The sequence below is a fragment of the Podarcis gaigeae genome (genome assembly GCF_964106915.1).
Source record: "Podarcis gaigeae genome assembly, chromosome: 3".
NCBI classification, from domain to species: domain Eukaryota; kingdom Metazoa; phylum Chordata; class Lepidosauria; order Squamata; family Lacertidae; genus Podarcis; species Podarcis gaigeae.
In genome coordinates this window covers 43,464,397-43,491,529 of record NC_139680.1, presented here as the reverse complement: position 1 = coordinate 43,491,529, position 27,133 = coordinate 43,464,397, and the positions used below count along the sequence as shown (strand labels likewise).

At 41.8% G+C, this 27,133-nt stretch overlaps 1 protein-coding gene across 3 annotated transcripts in view; it reads left to right on the top strand.

Moving 5' to 3' along the window:
- Positions 1-2,480: 2,480 nt before the first annotated feature.
- BACH2 (BTB domain and CNC homolog 2) overlaps positions 2,481-27,133 on the top strand; it is a 236,990-nt gene continuing 212,337 nt past the window's right edge. For 2 of the 3 annotated variants that reach the window (XM_083730226.1, XM_083730222.1), the window contains exons 1-2: positions 2,481-3,530; positions 9,881-10,002. The gene's annotated coding sequence lies outside the window, so the exon portion shown is untranslated. Of the gene's footprint in view, positions 3,531-5,072; positions 5,192-9,880; positions 10,003-27,133 lie in introns of those variants that run through there. The other variant, XM_083730225.1, reaches the window with a different exon arrangement.

Sequence of the window (27,133 nt, the reverse complement as noted above, 5' to 3'; positions counted from 1 at the left end):
TTGACTTTTTCTACACATTATAGTCTACAACCTCAAGTTGTCTCTGGAACAATCCTGTTCTACTGTGTTGTGAAATAGCTTTTGAAGTGTGGTCAGCGTAGATAATTGCAGGTGCGTAACTTGCACGTTAATGGAATATCTACTGAAAGCTATGATTCTTACTAATTTTGTTTTAATACAAAATAGGCCTAGTGGTGCTGAAGAAGTTACTCATAGGGATTAGCGTTACTGAGCAACACTCCTTTGCCATATAATGTGCTTTGAGGGCTATGGAAAAGCTTCATCAAGGATGATTGCTGCCATTGTGCAAGATCCAGTTGATTATTGCAGTAGATTTATATCACAAATGAGAAAGCTGCACCTCAGATTTGTAGGAGCAGTTCTGAAGGGCTGGAATGGCAAACAGAACTGTGCACTTTTAGACCAAATGTAGCGTTGCTACATCTTAGGTTAGCTCAGTTGATACAGCATGAGACCCTTAATCTCAGGGTCAGTGATTCAAGCCCCAATTTATGCAAAATATTCCTGCACTGCAGGAGGTTGGCCTAGATGACACATGTGGCCCCTTACAACTCTACAATTCTATGATTTTAGAGCAAGGAGTTGCTACAATTAACAAGTAGAAGGGCTGCTTCTGTGGGAGATGCTGAAACTTCCCCAGATATCTTAGCCTTGTAGTTCCCTCTTAGGTAGGATTTGATAGTAGAACAAACCCTCAGGCAGGCAGAGGGGAGTTTTTAATGCAGGGATTGCAGAGGGAAGGAAAGCATACACATCTTTTTGGTATTCTAAATCATGTTTCACATAAATGTGCTTTAAATGAACAATACATTCTGCTTTGCATCAGCTCAAATATGTCTTAGGAGCTAAGAGTGATCCTTGGCCAACAACGTGTTTTGTATTGATACGGAGATGGTGGCCTCAATATCAGTAGTATGCATATGCATATTTGGGAGGGGGTGAAATACAGCTGTGTTTGTGGTTCTGTTTTTAACAGGTTATCTTGTAGGAGAAGCAGCACTGTAATATATATAAGATATCTACAAGAAATCATTTGAATACTCCCATCAATCCATCCCACTCATATAAAAACTTGCCCTTTGCCTGCTTCTTTCTTATACATCTTTTTAACTTTCTGGAATGGAGAATTTCAAAAATAGGAAGAAATACTGGGAGTGGGAGTGAGAAATAAGCTTAAACAATACCTAACAGCAGCAGGAGGTGCTAAGCATATCCTAGATCAGGGTTTCCCAATCTTTGGTTTCCAGGTTTTTTTTACTACAACTGCCATCATCCCTAGCCAGCAGGGACCTGTGGTCAGTGATGATGGGAATTGTCCCAAAATAGCTGAGGACCCAAGTTTGGGAAACCCTGATCTAGACAAAAAGTAGTTGTGACACGCCCTGTTGGAATTAATGGGGTTATATAGTCCTGTGCTTCTACAAATCTTGTGATACTTAGAGGGGTTTTCCCCTGAAGTTATTTATTTCTTTATTTTTAGTATCTGTAAACTTTTGATGTTACCCTGAGTCTACTGATGTCTTTCTTGGCAGTATGGTTTTGGTTCCTTATGCATAAGCCTTAGAAGACTAAAATTTGTGTTGATGCTGTTGAAGGATGGGGCTGAATGTCAGTCCAAAATCGGAGAAGGTTGAAAACGACTTGAGTAATCTACTTCGACAACTGTCCAAGACACATTAATGAACTGCATAGAAGCAATACTGGTCGGTTATAAATGTCACTTTGATAGCCATAAGATAACTAAGCAAAACTCTGCATCCTGCCCTGCATTTCAGCTCTCTACATCAATTCCAACTGAGTGTTTTGTGGTTAGACGAGAGCTTGACATTACTTGTGAATGACACAATGCACCAACGCAACAAAACACTGGGAGCTGGGCTGGCTGTGCCACAGGAATGGTACTAAGAATTTATTTTTGTAAATTAAGCAGATAAAAGGAGAGCAAACATGAAGTAAGATGCCATTTTTATGCACTTTTCTGTTAGCACCTGTGCTTCAAATGACAGCCCAGGGCAACAGCTGAGGCCAGCAAATGACTTTTATGGAAAAGCTACCGCCTCCTTTACCAATAGGCTTCCGAAATTTCCAGAATTTTAGAGAAGCCTGGATCTGCAGCCAAGCTTTGTGGTTCAGTTCCACTGTCCATATGGATGTATACTCCTATAGTCATTTGAACATAAGTCCCATTGAGCCCCACAGGGCTTACAACTGGGTAGACCTGCAAAAGAGTCAGTGACTCAGTGAAATGTGTGAACTGCCTCCATCAAAAAGTATGGTGTGGTGCTATCACTCTGTGATGACTTTCATGCATCCAACCCATCACAGTGTTGATGATGAGTGACAGGAAAAAACCGAGAACATGCCCTTAAGGGATTGGGGGTAATGGAAACTGTCTTAACTAGAGAGAAAATTCTAAAATTGGGCAGAATCGAGGCTCAGCAAACTTTCAGCCGGGGGCCGGTCCACTGTCCCTCAGACCTTGTGGGGGGCTGGACTATATTTTGAAGGGGGGGGGGAGAACGAATTCCTATGCCCCACAAATAACCCAGAGATGCATTTTAAATAAAAGCACACAATCTACTCATATAAAAACACCAGGCAGGCCCCACAAATTACCCAGAGATGCATTTTAAATAAAAGGACACATTCTACTCATGTAAAAACACAATGATTCCTGGACCATCCGTGGGCCAGATTTAGAAGGCAATTGGGCTGGATCCGGCCCCCGGGCCTTAGTTTGCCTACCCATGGGGTAGATGGTGTCACAATCACCCTACAATTGTAAGCAGAGATCAACCCTGCTTCCAGATTTTACCTTGGCTCATAATCCCCACCTACTTCCCAAACTGTCACAATCTAACCAGGTTATAAAAATGGGACAGGGAAGGGCTAGCAGGATTGAAGCCGCTGGCTGCTTAATTTGTTATTTCAGGGCCTGTGTCAAGGCTGGGCACCTGTTGAGGGCCCACACCACAGCAGAGGGCCTGCTGGCCTGCTCCTCTTCACCATGGCAACCTGCTTGCTCACTTGAATGTTGCTCTGGCCTAGAGGGGATGGGCAATCAAACAACTGCAGTGTTTAGTACAGGGAGCAGTAGATGCTGCTGCCAGCTTGCTCATTAGGTCTTTACATAATAATACAAATTTTATTGTTTATACCCTGCCCATTCCTCAGCAAGGAAGCAGGAGCAACTGGCAACAAGAGCAGTGAGCAAGCAGACGCACTGTGGGGATGTGTGTGTGGAAGATGTCTTGCTCAAGGCCTTCAGCCCTAACCAGACTGACAAGGCAGAAGCAGTTAAGACAACCATTCCATCTTGAAGTCATTGGCACTAGCCCAGGCGAAAGGTTTGAGAACTGTATCCACAGCGCTGGAGGGATAGCTTTCCAATCCTCGGATTAGGAAGCATTTCCAGCAGTTATACATTAGCAGCTAAAGAAAAATGAAGAGTCGGTAAGACTTTGGACAGTCCTGGAGTTGAACCAACATCACATCATCTTCTCCACTGAGTAAGTATCTGTGCACTCATCACAATGGGCAAAGCCATTTTCAGCTCACACAGTGAGCAGTGACAATGTCCAGCCTTATTTCATTTGGCTGGAAGGGGAAGGGGGAAAGAGCAGCAGCTGCTCTTAGAGATGCATCAAAAGCTTAACATAATAGCACACTTGCCACTGAACACTGCAGTGGTTGTTTTCCACATACAACTAAATGATGCAATATTGGCAAGGCATTTGTTAATGTGAGATGGACACTTGCGGTCTTCACAATACATAAATAAAAATAAGTCATCTTCACCCTGCTTTCAAGGATTGAATCAAGCGCCTTGCATTCTAGCACAGGTGTAATCTGCTGTTTGTGACTTGTCCTAGGCAATTCAGCTTTTAAGACACCTGCCTCTTGGCTTGCTACACTCTGGTCATGCTCCCACAACTCTAGCTATTTATTCTCACCATCTCCGGCTTCCAGTTTCACCACACTGCTGTTGCCTACCAGAAATGTCTGCCTCTCGAGTTGTTCCCCTGCAGCGTAGTTTACAATTTTTTGCTTCTCTGTATGGAATATCTGACCGGACCAGCCTATCTCACAGGGTTGCTGTAAATATATTATAGGGAGAAGAGAACCATGTACACCATTTTGATCTCTTTGGAGGGCAGCTGGGTTATAAATGCAGAATTATTGTTGCTTTAGGAGGCTGTCAGCTGTTCCAAAAAGATAAACGATCACATATTTTGCACAACCCACCTTGAAGTTTTTTTTAAAAAAAGGAAAAGCGAGATACAAATATTTCAAACAAACAGTTTGGCCTTAACCATGAAGAATCCTTTGTCTCTGGGTAGCATTTGGTGAGAACAAAGCATTTAAATGTTATACCTGAGAGGTTCTTAGATTCAAATGGCTTGGAAGACAAGTGGTAAGTGAACGCCTGCCTTGTCTGTTAGATTGGAAATACAGCTTTTAAGTACATCCTTTAATTAAAAAAAACCACACAAGCAAACACCTAACCCTTCTCAAGTCGTCATTGTAACAGAATTACCACATTTGAAGAGCTGAAATATATCATGCACTGGAAGTTCTTGGTGAATCACACAGAGAACTCTAATGCTTTAGAATATTTTTCCTTTATTTTTACAAAAGGCTGCCCTTTTTCACTCTTCTTTCCCCCACACTTTTTGTACTTGACATATTTGGCTCAAAGGATATTTCCAAATGTTAAGGGCTAGTTTTTCATTGCAGCATATGGAGAAAGAGTCTGAATCCAAGCAGAGCCAATGGCTCTCATGCCGCAATTTGTCGGAGAGCCAGTGTTGCCTGCCTGCCAAACATTAATAGCTAGTATTTATCTGACGAATGGCCAGGATGTTTAATGTTCTATAGAGAATGCCTCACAATGGAGCTTTTACATATGGCAGGGGTAGGGAACTTTCTTCAGTCTGAAGAATGTATTCCTTTCTAGGCAACCTTTGGGGGTGGCAACCACATACCAGTTGTAGGAGGAGCCGATGGCAAAAGTGGGTGGAACAATGACTGTAAATGTTTATCTTTCTGCTAGTTTCTAGACATCCTCTCACACTCTGTCCTCCATCTGGACAAACAGGGATCTTTAGCAGAGTTCAGGGGCACATTACAGCCTGACAAAAATACTCATGGAAGTTGTGATGCAAAGCTGGTGAGGAATTTGGCCTGGAGAGAGAGGGTGTGAGAGGCAGGTGTGTGGACACATTTGGCAACCAGGTCAGAGGTGCTCCACGCCTGGCCCGACATGACACAGATTAGTGCGTGCTTTCATCACTTTGCATTTGCAGACTATTAGATTAATATGCTACCAGATTTTTATCTGTGGGTGTTAATTTAAGACCACACTGCTTGTTCTCCACAGCCATGCCAGCATTTTAGAATTCAGAAATTGAACATAAAATAACATGTTGAAAATATATACACACCAGATCACTGATATGTCCAAAACTTAAACAGGCAAGAAAGAAATTAGATAACATACATAATACAAAATATGGACAGCAGCCACCACTGTCTCCCCCTCCCCTTCTGTGGAAGGCTCTAACAAATCACTAGCCCTTTGCCCTGAACCCCTGGCCTACCTGGCAGCAAGTCAGTATGCACAGTTCCAAGTCTTAGGGTCAATTCACGCAAGCAAAGTACAGAGGCCAAAATTCAAAGGTCAGAAAACACAGTTCAGGGTCAATTCAAGTAGCCAAGTCTGAAGTCTAGCAGTCAGGATATAGCCCATAGTCAAACCCAAAGCACAGTCCTGTGGAGGTCCAGGAGCATCCAAGTCAAGGTCCATCAACATGGGAAGTTGAGCAGACAAAGCACCTCAGCTCTGCTTCCTTTTGTACTTTGCATCCAGACTTGATGAGGCATGTGGACCCTCGCCTGTTTGGAGCATACTCCAGCTGAGAAATCACACACTTCCTCCCAGAGCTAGTGAGACCCACCTGGCCAGCTAGGGAGCTGGGCTGTGGGCCCTAGCCTGCCTCAGCCTCCTAGAGCACCACTCCGGCAGCTCCCTACACCTCATAGAATCACAGAATTGTAGAGTTGGAAGGAATGGTATACATGATTCGATCTCTGATCTTCTATTACCATGATTTTAAATAATTTACAAGTGTCCTGAACAGATTTGACTCTCTTGACCCCTCCCTTCACCTTTCTTCTAACTAATCAATATGTTTTCAGAATATTTGAGGTTTTGAAATTAAACAGGACCCTGTTGGGCTTTCTGGGTCATTTTCTATTTTCACGTATGTTGGATCTGACAGCTCTGAGACAGCTCAATCACTGTTCCAAAGCAGTTCAAACAACACACCACATCCCGAGCACTCTTCAGAATACAGCCCAAACTTTCCTCTTCCGCCACCTTCCCACCCCATCCCTGTACCCCACAAATTATCACCTCCTCTAAAGCTCCATCCTTTATTGTATCTAGAAATGTTGTGTCTTTGTGACCAAACCCCAAAACTAATTCACTCAGTCAATGTGAGGGTAGTTAATATACAGGGTACTATATAAAGCAGAATAAACAAATCACAGGAGCAATCTGGATTTCTATAGAGGGTGTAAAGAGAGATGTAAAGGTATTATTATTATTATTATTATTATTATTATTATTATTATTTAAATTTATATCCTGCCCTATACACGGAAGTCTCAGGGCATTTCACAGAACAAAATCAAAATATAAAACCACAAAATATAAAATGAAAATGAAAAAAGCAACCCAATTGTAGCAATGCAATTATGCATAGTGAGGCTTGGCTTCTGAATTGGGTGAGGATAAATAGGAGTTATTATGGGGGAGCACAGCAGCACTGTGGGTCATAAATTCAGTAGCAGTGCGTCTGCTTTGCATGCAGAAGATCTCAGGTTCAATCCCCAGCATTTCTAGGTAAGAATGGAAATGTCCCCTGCCTGAAACTCTGGAAAGCTGCTGCCAGTTTGGTTGACAATACTAAGTTAGATGGACCAGTGGTCTGATTTGATGGAAGGCAGATTCCTTTGTTGGTATGCTCCCTCTCGTATGTTCTCAAGTGCTTTGAACATTCTAAAGTGCTGCCTAAATGCTAGCATTAACATTAGTATTATTAGTATTATTTCAGAACCTCTGCACCACAGCAGGTGGAAAGCCTTGAGGGCTCAACCCCCTTTTTAAATTGTTTAAACAACACAAACGCCTAGGAGCACATTAACTCTCTAAACAACTGGAAATCATTTTCCAGGGCTGCCTGTTCAATGAGAGCCATTCAATTCCTTGAAATGCAAGCTATTTTCGAGTCATTTAGCGCAGCAAATGGGACAGGTCCCAATCTGTTTCTTCAAATTTCTGTAATTTAAAAGGGACATAACTGCATTTTTTATTCTAATGATCATTGCAAACTCATGTAGAAAATGTAAATGCACAATTCAGAATGATCTTGCAGCACAAGGCATAGCCTCTATTAATGTGTTCCAATTTGTAATTCTTTACACAGTATGAGATTGGAAAGCTGTGATTAAAATTAATTAGGTTAAGTAAAGTTTATCCCCCCCTGAGCACTGCTGTTTGAAGAAAGAAATGGTACAACACTCGCTACATCTGGCGCTGCAGGAAGCAAAGGCATCAGGCAGGAGAGCGAGGCTGCTTAGCTAGACGTTCCATGCTGCTTATTTGGCACACCTTACGCACCATGTCCTTTCTTCCAAGAGCTAATTGAGACTAAAATACTTGCTGACACCTTGCAAAATTTTAACTACTATCTGTGGATGTCACAGAAACTGGTCACTGAAACAGTTATTTGGGGCAGGGTTGTTTATTAAGAAAAAGTGAGAGAAGAAGCCCTGCCTTAGTGAATGGTGCGGCTCCCTCCTTAAGTATCAAAGATATAGCACCTGTTCAAAAGAGTAAGAAAACATACTGTCAGATTTTCATTGCAATATTCAGCTGATAAAAGCATTGGTAAAGCACACAGATCTCAGTTGCTACTAGGCATGGTACACTTTTTAAAAGGAGATTAAGCATATACATGTACATATAATTTGCGCACGCTGGCATGTTAGCATCACATTCTCCCATACCCTTTTGGAAAGGTGAGCCATTACTGTAGCTGCCTTGCCAATACGGTTGGTGGTTATGGTGGAATGCAGGTACACAAAATTGTCTACCACCTCAAGCATGTGGTCACCACTGCTGATGTGTGGAGTGCTAGCCCAGCTGACCCAGGATGCTGGTCTTCATCAGGCTGAACTCCCTGCAGTCTTGGGCAAAGCGGTTGCTGAGTCTCTGTAGAGCTTCCACAGAGAGTGCTGTCAAGACTGCATCATCTGCAAACTGCATCTCTTGGAAAAGGACAGGCCACACCTTTGTCTTGGCACGGAGACATGTGAAAGACCCCTGTTGCTCCTTGAATGAAAGCACACATCATCTTCAATCAAGCTAAAGGCATATGAGAGCATGAGGGAGAAGAATATGCCAGAGAGAGTTGGGGCGAGAACACAACCAGGTTAGTCACTGAAAAACTCAGCCCTGCTATGAAAACCTAGAACATATTGTCCCTACCACGGTGGTGAACCTGAAGCCCTCTATATGTTGTTTATGTCACATAAGGTTGAACCAGCAGAACCAGTTATCACAGATGTTGACAGATGTGCTGTGAAATATGTTAAATCCACTAACTTAATACAGAGCTTAATCCTGCTTTGAAGTATCTTTCAATATTTTAAACACTAGATGGCAATAGACACATTGCTTTATTCAATGAGGTTGAAGAGACAATGTCCTAAAATCAGTTATGACAGTGAAAAGCATAACCTGGAATTTAAATTTCTTGTTCCCAAGCTCTGTTAATTATGCCTACCATGCTACATTTCTATCACAATTTTATATTGTCCGTGATCTGTGCCCTGATGGTTGTAATGTCAATTCTGCTGAAATTTTAGCCCCTCTGAAACATATTGGAAAGGTCTAGTGGATTTCAATGGGGCCAGGGTATTTTTCATTTTTAAACTTTCTTGGGAAACACTGAAGGTGGGCAGAGGGCAGGGAGACATTTACTCCAGTGTAACACTTGTAGTTCAATGTTAACCATGCTTACTCAAAAGGAAGTTTCACTTATTTCCTCAGCGCTTTATTTCAAGGAAGTACGCTTCGAATCTCCATTCATACCAATAAACTGAACTAAAATGACAAAAGCAAGATGTTCCACCTAGGGAGAAAAAGTATAGTCTGTTGTAAAACATGCTCAGCATGCATCCCATGTTCAGTCCCTGGCATCTCCAGCTGAGAATCCAAAATAGCTTCCTTAAAGACATATGGCTGGAAAATACCTTCTGCCTGAAATCTCCAGGAGATGCTGTCTTTGAAACAGACTGTGGGTAGATCCACTTCATGCATTTAAAACACATTTGGTGGACATTTAAAGCACATGACTCGCCTCCCCCAAAAAAACAAATCATGGGAATGGTAGTTTCCTCCTAATGTAGCTACATTTCCCATCTCCCTAAACAAACAGCAGTTCCCAAGCCTCTTTGTGGGAGGTTTCTATAAATGTATAGTGTAGTATAAGTCCATATAAAGTTGCCTCTTATGCTCAGCACATCACACAGTAACAACACATCACACAGCCTTCAGCTGTGAGGCATCTGTTCCTTCAATAGTTGGGCTGGAAGCAGACATTTCATCAAATGCAGTTTGTCAGTTCACAATGACCCAACAGCAGCCTGACAGGCAGAAATTAAGCAGGGAGGGTGCTGTTAAAAACACTGCTGCAGCCCCATAAACAGCAGTAGCCCTCCTGACATGACTACAATATTATTGGCACTGCTGCTTTGTTTACAAGGATGTTTTCCTTCCTTCCCCTACAAGGGCTGCTTGCATCATGGAAGCTAAGCTCTGGGACGGCTTTGTGAAAAAGCTGGATGTCACATGCAGAACCCTCACCTGCAGGCGCTGTTTGGTTCGCCACAACTCAGTATATGCTCTGCCAGGTAAGAATATAGCTTTTTACTAATAAACACTGTTTCCCAAACAATCTGGATAGAATATATCAAGGGGCTACTATTCCATATTGCATAGATGGGTCAGCTGCCAACTATTTTTTTCTGGCACGGCTCCAGTGCCTTTAACAGGTGTGTGGCAAGCAGAAATTCAGGAGCTAACGCTCTCCCCATTACTTCATCACCTTCCTTCGCATAATGAATTTCTCTTAGGCATGAAACTCTTAGGGTAGGAGCCTTGCCAGATAAGGAACTGGCAACCCTTTTTTGAGGAGTGTTCAGGTCAGCAGATACAAAGGACTGTGTCTTGAATAATTCCTGCATCTTGAATGTCTGCTCTGACAGGCATGGCAAGTTCTACAAACACTTATGCACAACCATGACTCTTCCTCTACATTTGGTCATGCTAACATCCATTAAGCATTTTGGATAACCAGAGTTTGTTTAATTAACATATCAGGGAACACCAAATCCTGCCAATTGTCAACACAGAAATACTTATGCTCGTTATTGAACTTACTTAGGATTCTCTAAAATATCTCTTTTGTAATATAAACATGGATGGCTTTGTTTGTATATGTCTGTGTTTTGCCAGTTAATATAGTCTGTTATCTCTTAGGTGTGATTTCATAATTATTAAATGTTTCCAGTTCCTCAACTTGTTGCCAGGTGTTCCTCTATCTCTTATCATTTGCAAAATGTGATAACTTGAGCACAAAGTACTGTACAACACTATATTCCACAGCTGATTTTCTTGCCTACGAAGTCAGTTAAGGACACATATCGTCATGTTCTAGGAAAATGAGGCATAGTGAAATGCAGTTAATTCAAACAACCAGAAAACAGTTTGGAAGTTTTGACTCAAGAGCTGTCTGTATATACTGGCATGTCATTTGCCCCCTCCCCCCAATTCCCTTTAAACTGGTTCTCTCTCCTTCTCTCTCTCTCTCTCTCTCTCTCTCTCTCTCACACACACACACACACACATGGATGTCCTGCTTTCTCTGACAGGACTCTTGTGCCTTTCACTGTTGCATGACAAACGCAAATTGTGCAGGTGTAGCATTGTCCAGTGTTACCACAAGAATTACTTATTTGCTAAGTATCCATTGCTGGTGTGTGTGGTGTTAGGGGAGGGGTAGTAGTACCTCTGGTGGAGGATGTGTCGTGATCGTTCTGGGGTGGTTTGCCCACCTTTTGTCCCCACCCTGCTCTCACCTGTGGATTTTAGAAGCTGTGTGACTGTGGCCACATCCTGAGAAAAGGCTTTGACTGACCGGCTAAACCTGGTGAAGGTAGCTGATGGGTCTCAAACCCTCAGTGAGTTTGGGGTTTCCCCTGCCTGTGAAGACGGGCTCCAGTGAATTGAGCAGTGGAGACCAATGGTGGGTCCAATGGTCAAGAAGAGTGGTGACAAAAAATAAAATAAAAGCACAGTTGGCAACCATTGAAAATGGGCCGATGAAATATGGAAGTTATGAGTGAAAATACAGACTAACAAACAGAACATTGATTTAAGAGTTGTTGACAGTTCAGAAAAATAAATTAACAAACAAAGAAGTACCAGAAGGGCACCAAAAGAAGGGGGGGATTTGTGGCCATCTCAAAGTTTCCTTGCTGGGGTATGCTTATTCTGATAAGTTTAAATGGTTTCAAGTGGTCAAGATGGTGATGATAAAGTTCTTCTGACTTAATATACTTTTTTAAAAAAATTACAGTTTGATATAAAGTCTGCTTAGAAGGGCCTGACTAGTCGTTGTTCGTGGTTGTGCCTTTCCTGTTAGTTTGTTGTGGTGTTTTTTCAGCTACCATGCAAACCACTGTCAAGTGTTGCTGACACTGCTGTGGAATTACGTAGATAATATTTTTTTTGCCTCTTATAATCTCTCTAGTGGGGAGGGGGAGTTGGCCAAAGCTTGCTTATTTTAGTTTATTTTTTAAAATTTTAATATAAAGATAAACTATAGAGGTATTTTTTAAAAATAAAAAGCATGACCCACTAATAACAGTATTAATATTCCACTCCACACACACTCATACTGTGTGAACTGCAGAGCACACAAATATAGGAGCATTTGAGAGAATTCTCATGATTTACTAAACCTTCTCAACAGACTCAGTGCAGATGTCCAGTGTGTTGGACTTGGACCTGGAAGACCAGGGTTTAAATCCCCGCCCAGCTATGAAGTGATTTTGAGTCAGTCACAGCATCTCAGCCTAGCTACTACACAAGGGTGTTGTGGGGCTTAAATTAGGGTGGGTGGAAAACCATGTATACCACCTTGAGCTCCCTGGAGAAAAAGGTGGGATATAAATGCTAATAATAATTTTAAAAAAATTAAAAAATGATGTCACAGCCAAACTATGCCCATTGGGAACAGTTGCCTCAAATGAAATAAACAAAGTCATATGTTCTATTGTGCTATAGTAAAGCAAGGGTGGAGAACCCAAGACACAGGGTCAAAACGCAGCCCTTGGGATTCTCCCTAAACCTCACTCCCTCCACACAGGCCACACTGTTCGTTGGTGTCACGCCCAGCCCTGACCTACAGGCGAGACTGGAGGAAACCCAAATTAGAACCAGAATATATCCCTTAATTTAAGATACAGGGGTAGCTGGGTCAACATTTGGAAATGGGGAATGTTGGGGTGGAACCAAACTAGATAGCTGCTAAGGCTTCAGATACTGTTGAAAACAGCTTCCATGTGTATAGTTCCATGCCTTCTCTTGTCTAATGCTTCATACAAAAATCAACTCAAACCATAACATTTTGTCTTTTCTCACCTTTCCTAAAAAGTGACAGCTAAAATATGTGACAGGAATGCCTCAGCTCTTGTGGTTTGCAACAGAGAGCTAGTTATAATATAGTTCTGTGCAAAGACATGCAAAGAGAGCAAAGGTTCTTGTGTAGTATGATAACACACATATATGGGGCCATAACTCAACAGGCCTCCAATTTGATTGCTTCTGGTAAGCATTAACTAACTCTGCACTTCTGGACTGTGTGCTTTGCAGCCTCCTTCCTCCTGTTCTGCTTCTGATCCTTTCCAGTGACCCCTGTAATAATGTTTTGCATTATTGTAGCGATAAGACTTGGTGGCATAAGAGCTCAGCTTCCAATCCGTGATGCATGTGATTATATTAGTCTTCCTTCAGTGGCTGCAAAGTCATAATAATAAATATATCCCTTCTGTAAATCTGCCCCATTGACGTCTGAGGAAGTTGGGTTTGTTATTGTTTCAGCAGAGAGCATTCTGCAACTTCATTGCTTTGATCCTTGGCCTTACGTGGTTTTTTAAAGCTCAGCAGAGAGGAAAGGAGGGTTACGAGACTTGTAAATGTTTCTGTTACATCAGATTGTCTTTCCTTGTACAATCTGCTTGTGTGACTCATACTTTTATGTATTAAAACTTGAACATCTCACTCTCTGGAAGGCCCAGGGCCTTGTTCTAAAAGATTTCCAAACAATCATTTTTTTTTTGTTATGTTTAGACATGATTTAGAAGTACGTAAGCGAGAATAACTGTTAAGCAATTTCAGACATTATTGATATTAATAATAAATTATAGACTACAGGAGTCTGGAGAGGTGTGAAGCTGCTTCCACAAGATTTAAATCTGTTCTTCAAGAGCCTCCTCTCTGCCCACATAAAAGGGCAGAGCGGTGATAAACCTGTATAATTTTTCCTGCTGTTTTTCTTCTGCTGAGAAAAGCCTTCTGCGAGAGCAATACATAAATCGTTCAGCTGCTTAATGGTATCCGTTATGACTATGTTAGGACAGGGGGAGGAACTGCCTTTTATTGGAACCTAAGTGACATTTTCAGGCAATGGTTTAAAACTGGGCGTCAGAGGTCCCATTTCCTGTTGGCAACATTTGCCACTGGTTGAACTGTGTGCAGAAGCCACAGGATAGGCTAGGACTCGAACCAATGGCTTCAAGTTACAAGAAAAGAGATTCCAACTGAAGATCATAAAGAACTTTCTGACAGTAAGAGCTGTTCAACAGTGGAACGGTCTCCCTTGGGAGGTGGTGGTCTCTCCTTCCTTGGAGGTTTTAAAGCAGAGGTTGGGTGGCCATCTGTCATGGATGCTTTAGTTGAAATTCCTGCATTGCAGGGGGTTGGACTCGATGACCCTTGGGGTCCCTTCCAACTCTGAATCTATGAATCCGGAAATTGGTTTGCTAGTTTGCTTCATCACCACACCAAGCTGCTGTGGGACCGGGGTCAGAGAGAAATGGTTTTTAAGTCAGATGTGACTGGAAGGAATCATTAATGTGTTGCCATATTGACTGTGGCAATTTGCCCACTAAAAGAAACAAATGCCCACTCTGGCTTTCTCCTTGTTCTTTCAGTAAACCACCTTTGTAAGCCAGGGCCCCCTAGTATTCTCTTATACTTCCAGGGTTATTTGGTGGTTCTTTTTAATGGCATCCATCAGAATCAATAAGTATGGAGACCTTCAGTAATATGCTTCCATAGAAGCATATTAATAGTTGGACTACAGGGGCCAAGTGCTCATTTATCATGTTGCATTTCCTACTGACCCAGAACGACACAAGGCCAGCAGTTCTGCTCACTGACATGAATAAGGACATATCACATTTAGGAAAGTTGTGTTTGCCCCCCAATTAAGGGTACACATGTTCAGTAGTTTGCCAACCTGTTCAACTGCAGGCATTATTTTTAAAATTAAAAATTAAAAAATGCTGACCACATCAAATGCATTGAAGACTAAAGGTGGGAGGTATAAAACTAAAACCACTTAAGGTTGTTTCACATTACCTTACCACAACCACAAATTAGACACCAGGTGAATGTTGGCTTAAGAAGCTCTTCAGTGGCTTGAAAACTGGCCTCACATCCCAAGAATGTACAAATATTGTTTATAGTATAAAGGACCAAGTGTAGGTAATTATTTGCAATTGTAAGCACCGCACTAATACAATTATGTAGACTGTTACAATTTATTGTAATATAAATCATGTAATAAGAACAGCTGTACTGAGTCAGTCCAGTAATCCAGCTCTGATTATGATCCAGATCTGAATGCTTAAAATGTATAATAGCCTAGGAGGTTTACAGAGCAGCGGTGGTGAATCTGTGTCTCCCCGGATGCTGTTGGACCACAGCTCCTATCATCCCTAACCGTTGCCATGCTAGCTGAGTCCTGCAACTGGCAGCAGGGTGGAGAAGGCTGATCTGCAGGGCCACAAGTTCCCCACCCCTGTGGTAGAACTTCTTTGAGATATCTCTCTTATCGGTAATGAAGAACTGAGGCAGAGCCATTTTTCATCATAGGCAAAAGAGCATCCAACACTGTTGAGCAAGCAGTCCCTCCTGGAAGACAAGGGTTCCAGCTTGTCGTTCCTCGCAAGCAGATCTGATGCAGATGGGGAAGAGCCCCACATTTTAATGACCTAGCTGCAAGGAAAGACTACACAACTTACTCTATGAAAAATGTGCATAGCAGCAAGAGCCCTTCCAACCAGGAAACACTAAAAAATCAGGATATTAAGTTTTTCCCCAGAAGCACAGACCTGTTTGGAACACTGCTAGGATGAGATACAGGCGACACTAGCTATATGAGTGCATCTCCTTGCAAGCTGGAATGTGTCTGGTACAAAGGAGGGATGCATTGTACATGCATGTGTAGTGCCTTTTTGCAAAGATGGGGAGGCTTCACTTTCTTACTGATACTATTTTGAGTACCTGATTAGGATCATGTTGGGAAAGTGTTAACTCTTTTTGTGAAACCAAATCCACCTGCAATCACTATCCCTAAAGTACTGCTAAATAAAAAATGAAGCCCCAAGACCTCAATTTGAATCTTTTGTAGCTAGAATAATAAAAAGCAGGCTCTGAAACAGAAATAACTTTATGAGGCAGGGATGTTGTTCCAATCTGTAAGTAATGCCATCTGGTTGTCTAACAATCTAGGCGGTTAACATGGTTCCCATCATCGTCACAGTTTGTGATTTTCCACATATGGCAGCAATTCTTCTACAATTTTGGTGCAAGTCCTTAAATTGTTCTGTGTGCTGAAATCTCTTGTAAATGTGATTTGGCTATACCAAAACATAGTCTCATGTTAAAATTATTTTCACCAAAGGAGTTAAATTAGTACTATGGTAAAAAGTTTTTATTCCATACTATATGTATGCCAATCTGTACATAAAATAAGGAAACTAATTTGGGCGTACCCACTTCCGCCATGGTCTAGGACCAGGAATCTTCAGACACCAGAGTCTTCCAACATTAACTCCAAGGATGAGCTGGATCCACTCCCCATTACATCCCATGTGGGTCCATTGACCCTGCATCTCATCCCCTTCAGCCCAGGTAGACTCTTCTACCACCAGCCTCCAATGACTGGTCCACAGACTTCTTGGAGGGTCCCAAAAGGTGTGAAGAGCTTACCCCAAGTAAGTTCCTGAAGCATGAAAATCTACTGTCTAGGGAGGAAAAAAGCAACTGCTGCAGGAAAAGGCACTGGTCCTTTTTCTGCTGATGCACAGCTCAGGGGGCAGAGCTTCCATCTGCAATACCGAGCCCAGACTATAAAGACCAGTTGCTCAAATATGCTGCTGAGGTCACTTGTATTTATTTGCTCTGGCTGCAGAACTGCTCTGTAGTTCTCAACATTAATAGACTTGACCTCCTCCCCTGTCTGTCCTCCCATCCCTCCCTCTGCCCCAGAGAGCATGTGAACTTCCAGGATTGGCTTCCTTTGCCTGGTGTTCCTGGAATGTCATTCTACAAGGATCTTGGTTTATGCTTGGGGGCTCAGTTTCATGTGCATTGGAGGTGGGTTGTTGTTCCAGGACTGAGCCTCACCATCATGCCCCTGGCACACCTGTTAAATGAGAAGCTGTTGTTACATTCCCAAGATGCGCTGAGCATTTATCGCACCACCAATCCTTTTCCTAGCACTTAATGTTAATTGCTAGCCTGGTGTTTGCATTAGACTGAAGGATCTGGGGACAATTAAGGCCTGTGTCACAAAAGCAAACATAACCATCTCCTTTCAGAGAGTGAAATGTATAATGACTGGGTATAAAGGGGTTCTCAGAAATCCCAAGCTGAACATATTCCAGAACATGACTTTCTCTTTAATAGGCTCCCTGCCAGAATGACACATCGCTCTGGCTCACTGGAGTCGTTCATAAGCTGCCCTTTCTCACTCTGCTCCTTCCTGCAACATTCCCGCTTCCATGGACGGGCACCAGGGGATGGTGCTACCGGTGGCAAAATACTGTTATATCATTTACACTAGCAAAGCTGTGGGAGGAAAGAAAGATTCTTTGCTCCTTGCTCAATCTGGTGGAAAAGAAAGGGGAGGAAAAGACCACAAAAAGTACATAAAAATTGAGCAGCACAGAAGGAGTTGGATGCCCACCAAATGCTTAATTATTTGTGGCTGACTTGGGTTTTCCACTCAAAATCTCTAGATGGCTTTTGATGGTAAAGCAATATTGGAAAAGCATCCTGTTCCTCTTCCTGCTTTCCTTGAGAGACCCTTGCTTCAGGGATATTGCGCCCTGAATATAAACTTGAGGTTGAACCAGAAGGCTGTGGGACTTGCAAAACAATGGCGAGGTCTGTCAAAGAGACCTAGTAAAATGCCCCTCAGTGCAGTAAACAGGCACATCAGGGAGTGTGTTGTACACCACTGCGACCCCCTGGAGAGCAGCAGGGTAAATGCATTTTAAATGAATAAATAATTAACCACATGCAGGGTGTTTGTTTTGTTTTTAAGGTAGTAGAGTATTCAAAAGCATGACTCTCTCCGAGTCCCATCTGCAGTCAAAAGATTTGTAGGCTGGGATTCTGCCACCTTGGGACTATTTATCATGCATAGCTCTACACATCATGCATCATGTGTAAAAAGCTCTAATTTGCACTTGCAGAAATATGAAAGAAGAGAACCAATCGGAGACAAATCCCTGGACAGGTGCAGAATTGCAGACCTGATAAGATGGCTCACTCAAGACAGAGTTTCTTTTGTCTTTTGTGCACATATTCCTGTTTTCTCTTTCTCCGGCCAGGATGCTTGGTGAAACTTGGTCAAGGCTGTGGTTTTCTTTGAGCAAACTCATATTTGTTCTATTACCATTTCTCCCTCAATATTTGTGTCATTTTACAAATTAAGGCAGATAAAAAGTTTTCAGTTTAACAGCAATCAAATAAAGGTTTATCATTGCCATACGTTTAAAGCACTTTTCTGAGATGAGGTGGGTAGCAACTAGGGGCCAGCCTTCTTAATGATAATACCTCAGTTTTGGAAGTCTATTCCCCCTCCCAATGCACAATCTGTTCATCTAGAGCAGAGCTGGTAAACCCGTGGTCCTTCAGGCATTGGTAGACTCCAATTCCCATCATCCCCAACCAGCATGGCCACTAGTCAGGGATGGTGTGAGCTGTAATCCAACAACATCTGGAAAGCCACAGGTTTCCCATCTGTGGAGGCCTTTCTGCTGTTGATTAAACTTTACTTGAAGATGCATGCTTAATAGAGACTAATTCTTCCATTTGGCTGCTGTTTTTTTCTTAAGTTTCATAGTTCATCTTAACCATTTCCTTTCTGTATTTTATCATGATAATGTTGGTTTCTGAACTATACTTCTGGGTAGTGTATAACTATCTTAAAGAAAAAGAAATAATAAGATGTGTTGATTTGTGAGGGGTTGATGTATGAAAGATAAATGAGGCTAGAACTGATGTTCTTCTGTTCCCTTTCTGCTCTTTGATTCCATGATTTAATACAGTGCCAAATCTGACTCTCATAATACTGCTTAAATCATATTTCCTAAGGCAGAGGGTGGGGAAGGGGAATTCAGCAGGTGCTACAAATACACCCAGATGCCTCAAGGTACAGGATCATTGGACGATCGGATAAGGAGGATTGAATCGAGGCAATATGATTAGACACATTCCGCAAGAAAAAAGGCACTTCCTTCAATGGGCAAATTATTCACTGTCAATTATTCATTTAGGTCGTCTTATATCCAGTGAATTATTCATTCAGGTTTCCCTCTGAGCTACTCATGGTGATCAAATATGAGGTCAGAAAGCAATTTCACCAAGAACCTACTTGCAACGGTATATTTAGCAGAGTATAGGGAGGACAGCATCAAGTTTTTCAAACTGTGTTTTTCATACAAGGTTTTCTCAGGAGGTTTAATCTGTTAAAAAAAAAAAACCCTTCATTATTCAGCTGAAGATATGTAAAAATAAAACTTGACAGGCCAGTAACCTCATGAAAGCTGTTGCATAAGATGGGTGCCACAGCAGAGGAGGTCCTTATGCGCCCACCAAGAATATTGATTTGCAAGACCCAAATAACTTTTAAAATGTACACACACACACACACACTTACTTATTTACTTCTTGCTTTGTTTATGGTAATTGTCTCCCCCCATCTTCTCCCCAAAGGAGCCCAGAGCAGCAAACAACAAAACAATACAGAAAATTTTGAACACTGAAAATGTGTGCCTTGCCAACATACATTAAGGACAGTACCATAATGGCTTGGATCCTAAGATTAAGTTTTAAAAGTTTATGGAAGGAAAGTTTCCCACTCCCCAATCTCTTCTAGCTGTGCCCCCTCAAAATTCTCTCTGAACTGGGTGTGTGGCACTCCTGAACAATGTTGCATGGGGATGCTGGGGAGGAGGGGACCCCAAAACCAGTCTCAGAGCATAGGATAAATTAACTTAAGAAAACCCATGGAAGAAAATTTTCCCATCCCATTCTTCCCAAAGCAACTCCCAAGCCCTGTCCCACATTGTTCAAGAGGGGTCCCTCAAGCTGTGGTGAGGAGGGTGTGGGAAGTATTCCTTCCATGAATGCCTTTAAGGTTAGTCTGATACACAGCTGTTTATATTTGTGGTTTTAATTCCATTTAAATGTAACTCAGGGGTTACTTTCCTGATGCAGGGTAACCTACAAAATATTTCAAAACAAAAAAAATCTATTCTAGAATCCAAGCCATTATCTACAGAAGGCTCATCATAAATTGCTAAAAGCTTCAGAACTTTAAAATAATGGCTCTGATTCAGTGTCTGTTTTGGGGGTGCTAGCAATTCATGGACAGTTGGGTGGAATCTACACACATATAAAAAATGCTATGAAAATGCTTTTTAAAAAAACGTTTTGAAAAATACATTGAATTTGGCATAGCTCACTGTCACCATCTAGTGTCACATTTGTATATTGCCCTTTACAACACATTTTAAACATTTTATTTGTAGCTGTATAGCTGAGTCTTTGGACTTGATGAAAAGGCTCTAGGCATTTCTGTTGCATAAGAGGAAGTCGGTGGTTGTCCATTCACTTCTCTGGAAAGGTGGCAGCAACATCTAGTAATGAACAATGGCTACGGTTCTGTATTTGTAGTAGAGTCTGCCTTACCGATCTTAATAAGCACTCTTTCAATCCCATGTATGTTTACTCATAGTAAGATGCACTTTGTCTGAGGGGATCTATTCCCAACTAAGTGTGTATATGACTGGAACTTGAGTTCCTTAACCTTTGCTCAAGTTTTGACTTCTTATTAAAGTAGAATAGGGATTTCCATGCTTAGATTGCAACATTTACTGTACACCAAAATGCATCAACACTGCAAGATACAAAAAGCAAGAACATGACACAGATTAAAAAATAGCTTCTGCATCTTCAATGAGGCAGCAGTTGAAGAAATTGAGCACTGATCGTGTGTGTGTGTGTGTGTGTGTGTACAGTAAAAATTGCTCTGTTTTTTATAGTTTACCTGTGTCTGGTTTAAGAACGAATCCTGTACCCTCCTGCCCACTCACTCACCCACACTGCCACCAATTTCCATGTTCTACCAGACATGTCACCAGCCCATTTTAAAACCTAAACAGGACTGTCAAAGCTGCCTATCTATTTACTGATCATCTGCTCTACCAGATTTTAAACAGACAAGCAACAACAAGGTGAAACAAATGAAAGAAAAGTACAGGAAGCCTATTTTAAGGTTTAAAAGTACCATGATTATGATGAATTGAAATGTGACTAAAAACACACCAGGTGAATCTTGTGCATTTAACACTGTTTCGTTTCAATACACTCTTCTAGAGGCATTGTCAAAAACAGCATTTGTCTCAATTAAAAATGGAACATGCACATACATAGTGACTTTAGTAAGCAGAAAAATGTATGTGGCGTTGAAGTAACTTAGCATGTGGCCTGTCTTGCCAAAGGCAGTGGTATAGAGTAGCATTTTTGTTACCTCAGCCTATGATTCTGTGATTGTGTAGATTAAACATAGGAAGTTTATCTTGAGCCGGAGCCAATTGTAGAGGAGGAAAAGGGAGAGGAAAGGACATTATTTTAATGAATTGCTCATGGACAAAGAGGTGAATATAAAAGAGAGGTTGTGAGCTCCTCTCTGGGAGACTGCCCTTGAGCGTGTTATAGCTAAACCATAGTTCAGCATACCATGTTGTGGGAATCAGGTCATTTTCTGTCTGTCTGTTTATTAATGGGTCTCTATGCCACCATTTGAACTCCAAAACAGCATTCAAGGTGGTTAACATCAGCAATCAAACCACAAAATGATATTAAGACATAACAGACAGGACTATAGAAAGCCAATGACAAATTCAACCTCAAGTGGCAGACAAGGTGAAAGCTTGTTTAAATGACAGTCTTTAGCCACCGTCAAAAGACAGAGAAAGGCAGCTGAATTGGTCTCTCAGAGAGAGGAAGTCCCACACTCTGGGTTACACAACCAATAAAACCCTTTCAACTTTTTCTACCATTCCTCCTTCCTTAGATGGTGGGGTGAAGGCCCACTGCAACTAGCCTCAGTGGATGAGAAAGTCTGAATAGGAGAGGATGGGATAATGCATTTGTCATTATGGTGTTTAAGAATATATCATCTCGTGAGCAAACTCTGATGCATTTTCTTTTCCAACGTCATTACTTTGTGAAGTGAAACAAATAAGGATAAAGATGTTGACATGCACTGTGTATATATAGAGTGAAAGAAACCTTTTCATTCTTACTGCGTCAGGGAGAAAACATGACCTATGTGAAGTTGGCAAGGTCAGCTACACCCAGAGTGATTTGCTGCGTAAGAGCCGGTGACACCAGCTAAGTTGCCTCGAGGCCATTTTACTTAGGTAGCCAAATGCAACAAGACATTGTTTCTGAAATCTGAGCAAACAGCTTTCTTAGTTCCTTAAAAAAAAAAAAAAGCACAACGTTTATCCTAGAGCATATAAACAGACTAACTAGTATATTATTAGGGTTGGCGGGGTGTTAAGTGAAACTATCAGCAAAGATGCCAGTAATCCCATTAGCAAGGTGTTCCTATTCCGCATATTCACTGAATTTGGAAAGTGCAGGCTGCCTCTAATTCAAGGGAAGGGTGCTTCCAAACATAGACAATTTAACTGCACCCAAGTCTTTCCTGTTCTGCTTTAAGCAGTGGTGGACCTTGGGGTCTCAAATTTCAGCACCGCCCTGTGTGATGCCAAAAATTGACACCCTGCGCCTCTTGCATTCCATTCTATGTACCTCATAGTTCCAGAGACCCCTGAGGCGACCCTGAGGCTCCAAACCGGCTGCACTCCCCTAAATCCACCTCTGCTTTGAGCTGCAAATGTAATAGAAACTCTGCTTCCAAACGTCTAACAGTACCCCCCCCACACACCTCCTCTGTTTCTGGCCCATTCTGTCTTTATACAGAGTGCTGATTGGCAAGACACCTCCCCCTTGACTCCACAGGGTGCTGATTGGTTGGCCTATATGGCTATTCCACCTTTCAAATGAAAGAAATACAAACTGTTTTCTTCTTCTTCTTCTTCTTCTTCTTCTTCTTCTTCTTCTTCTTCTTCTTCTTCTTCTTCTTCTTCTTCTTTTTCTTCTGTCACGTATTTAGAATATATGGCAACATTTTGTTAGAGATCCTATTGGTGTGTTCTTCTCCTGAACTAGTTCAAAAATGGTCCAGCCTAAAAGAGCTGTTATGTGAAAAGCATTGTAATACAATTTCTGGTAGATATAGGAAAGACTATTAGCATCATAGATGAAGCAACCTATACTTAGGAATGCTCAACAGCTGAATCCACAACCACCCCAGTTTTTGTATGTGGGTCCATGGAGAAAATATAGATCAAAAGCAAATGTACTACTATGGTAAAATTAAAAAAAAAAAAAAAACAGGGAGTGTTGCAGCTTTCTGAATAGCCCAGACTATGAAAGAGCAAATTGATATGAACTTACAGAAGCTATCAGCTGTGCTGCCTGTTCCATAAAGTTGTACTAATGTTTGAAGTGACTAAATGGGTCTGAGCCATTACTCAGAAGCAACAGGATAATAGGGTATTGACAGCAGCATTCATTAATTTGATTTCTTACTGAACACTTTGAGTGGACATGCTACAGTAGTTGGATCCTCATTTCAGATGCCTGTACATATTGATAGGAAATAAAGGGAAAATTACAGCACTGAGCATTGCCGCAATGCAGGAGATGAGCTAATGGAACATCACTGGGCAGGCATCTCAAGCAGGTTGATTGCAAAAGAAGAGAAGCCAGTTTGTTGTCAGCTCCAGAAGGGTGCAACCTTCCCCCCCCCCAGTGACTGTGATCACGACAGTGAAGAGCCACTTCACTGAAGCTTGAATGCTAAGACTTGGGTTTGCCCTCCCACACACTTTGGGTGGGCAGACGAACCGCAGACTGTCATTTGCAGAGTCAAAAAGCACTGGGTACAGCATTTAATTACTGTGTTAACACTTGGGAATGCTTTCTGTGCCAAGAGCCAGTTGCGGAGGGTTGGTGGTACTCGGCTGTCCTTTCACTACAGCATAATAACAGGATAAACCTGCACCTGGGATTGAAGCTATGCAAGTGAGAGTGCAGGGATGTGTTACCAAACGTCATTCCCTATGACAAAGCAAAGATGCAGGTTTTTTGCCTTACTTGTCCTATTGTTCCTTTGCTCTCCTTGGAAAAATGTTGTTCTTGGTAGTTCTGTGTGGCAACAGTAAAGGATTTTCACAGTCTGAGCTTGGGTGACCAGGCCTTCTGTTCTTTTTAACACTTCTGTGGAAGGGAATTTTATTACCCTTCTTGCTTCACAAACCTCAAATCTCTCTTTTACACAACTCTGCTCATTAGAATGCCTGTAGGGCAGCCTCTTCTTGGCCACCAATATATTATTTGGACTACATCTCCTTCATCCTTGACCATTGACTATGCTGGTGATGATCTCTGGACTCAAGGTTGTGGGAGGCTGAAGGCTGCTGTAGGAGGCTTTGTAGCCTAAGGTGAAGGACAAGATGGCGCCCTTCGCCAGTACACATACAGAAGCTGACTGGACTGGTAGATGAGACTCACTTTGACACAAGCATCCTTCCATACTTTAAGGGGTACAGTGCATGCTGCGAGGCACACACAGTTTTGTCTTCCTGCAGAGGGGAATGGCTGGAGCAACAGCCAGGAGAGCTGCCACTGCTGCCCTTCAACATCTGCCACCTGAGGTGGCTGCCTAATGATAGGGTGAGTCCAGTGTGGAGGTTTCCATGTATAGAGCTGTACGTTTGGTAATGAACCCTACTATTGCAGCTGTATGAGCCACATGCATCCATAGCTAATGTAATTTGTAGATAGTGCTTGCTCCCACCCCATCCTGCCCTGCAAACCCACACCTAATCAGGCACATATCAAGTATTTGGAATGCTCAAAAAGGACTATTAGCACTAAATCATTTGGATACTTAAGTTCTCAGTAAGTATATTTTATATAGCAAATCTGGGGGTTTTCCCATTAGAAGACCTGCTAGTGACTGAAGGAAGGTTTCTAAAGCCAGAGACAGCTGCTGTGTTCCTGACTAAGCAAAATGGATGAACAATCAACAATGAGCTTACTCCTGCATTTTTGAGTCAGACTTGCACTTTCCTTTATGTCATCTGAAACATGTACATAAAAGTAATTGGAATCTAACCTTTTGTCAGTGGTGGGAATAAAAAAAATATGCAATTCAACAGCGTCTCTTCACTCAGCACTTCTTCTTGATTACCTTGCAGATGTTCCTGTCTGGTGTTGATGTGTGAGAGAGGCAGGGTAAACAGTGTAATCCACACACATAGGGTTCCTTGGTTGGATTATTTCTGCCATTTCCTTCCTGGCTAGGAAAACTGTATATACACATAAACACATAATTGTCAGGGAGGGGGTCGCTTTCCTGAGTTCTCCCTCCAAGCTACTAATCAATCACACACAGGAACCAAACCTGTTACCAGGCTTTGGTTACCACCTGCCTGAGGGGCCACACCCAGCGATACTTGCTCACAGGATCGGTACTTCATGACAATAATATTCTCCTAGTTAAATTCCTGCCCTCTGACCACACAGTGCATATATGCCATTCTGCATCTTCTTTTGAATACACCAAGACATCACGTTGAGAACAGCCATTTCTTCTTTCATTTTAAACTCTGCACAATGAAGAAAGAGGAAAATGTGAGTGCTGATATAAATTATTTCACGTGGTTAGAATGTTCTTAGTTAGGCAGTCAGATAACACCATCATCGATATCATCATGTTTATGTTGCATTTCCAAAGTATTCCACGTGGTGTGTTTTTTTTTTTAAAAAAATCTATGTTTATTTTTGTATTCCATCCCATAGCATAAAGGTATTGGGGTGGCTTACAACAAATAAATGAAATATAATTTTAATATAAAATTAAAGATAAAACCATAAAATTAAACACTGCTTCTCACTTTCAGTCAAAAGTTACCTCAGTAAACCTTACCCTGCCCCCAAGAAAAACAACTTAAAACAACTTCTTAGGTGAGTCACTATCATATCATACAGGAGTTTGGGTGGTGAGTAGGAACTTGAGAAGAAAGTGGCTTAATTAAGGCAGACACAGTAGCTTTGGGTACTTCCAGATGCACAGCTTGAACTCAAACAGGTCATTCAAATCTGGTGGGGGGGTTTTCATAGCATGTTTGGCACTTTAGTTTCCACGCATTCCTGCTTTTCCAGTCATTGATAATCATTGGTATTCAACTCACTCACCATCCATTCCATTGGAAAGAAGGGGCTTTGGTTGGGGGGAGGGGAGTTGTCCCTCCTTTCAGTCATGTCTCCTCCACTTGCCACCAAATTATTCCATTCAGGACATGCGTACAAATATATCTGTGTGCACGCCTTAAAGTAATTTTAAAATCCTAGGATTTGTGAAAGGGCACACGTTTACCCGCCTTACTTATCAGGTTTCACAATGGACAAAAATGGAAGCTTATGCTATTTTGGTGCTGGGGTGGGCAGCATCCCTTTCCATTTAGATCAGTGGTGGCCAAACTCCGTGTTTTTTTGAGACTACAATTCCCATCATCCCTAGCTAACAGAACCAGTGGTCAGGAATGATGGGAATTGTAGTCCCAAAACATCTGGAGGGCCGAGTTTGACCACCACTGTTTTAGATGATGTGTGCTTTTTTAAAATAGTGAGATCTTGTGCAAGATTGATGTTTACCTTACTAAGGGATACACAAGAATGATTAAGACTTCTTGCACGATCACTCTGTATTAACTGATTCACTACCAACTCTTAATAGCCACTATACCACACCTGATGAATGTTTTGTAAATAATTAATCTAGCATCAAACAATAGAGACTCTCTCATCTCTCAATTTACCAGAAAGGGATTGCTTTCAGGCCCAACTTTACCATTAGGCAGAGTGTGGCAGCCATTTCCCGCTGCAGATTTTGGGAGTTCTGAAAGGGCAATAAATTGTTACTTATTTAATTATGATTGTAAGCTATACTTCAGAGGAGAAACACTTGTGGGATTTTCTGCCTGGAGTGCCAAAGTAATTTGGCCAGCCTTGCATCCTGTACACCTTACCTTGGGGGGAAATGGATGCTATTTGGTGCTATGCCTCAGAAGGAAAAATGTCTTGGGTTTGGCCTGTTTTCTTTCCCTGGAAGTTATAAATACATTTTAGAGACTTCAGTGTCACTCCTTTCCTTTAAAACCTCCATGCCTCACACTTCAGCTTCTCCAAAATGGTTGTGAAATTTATTCATGCATGAACCAGCAGCTGAATTTCTGTCATGTAATGTTCATGTAT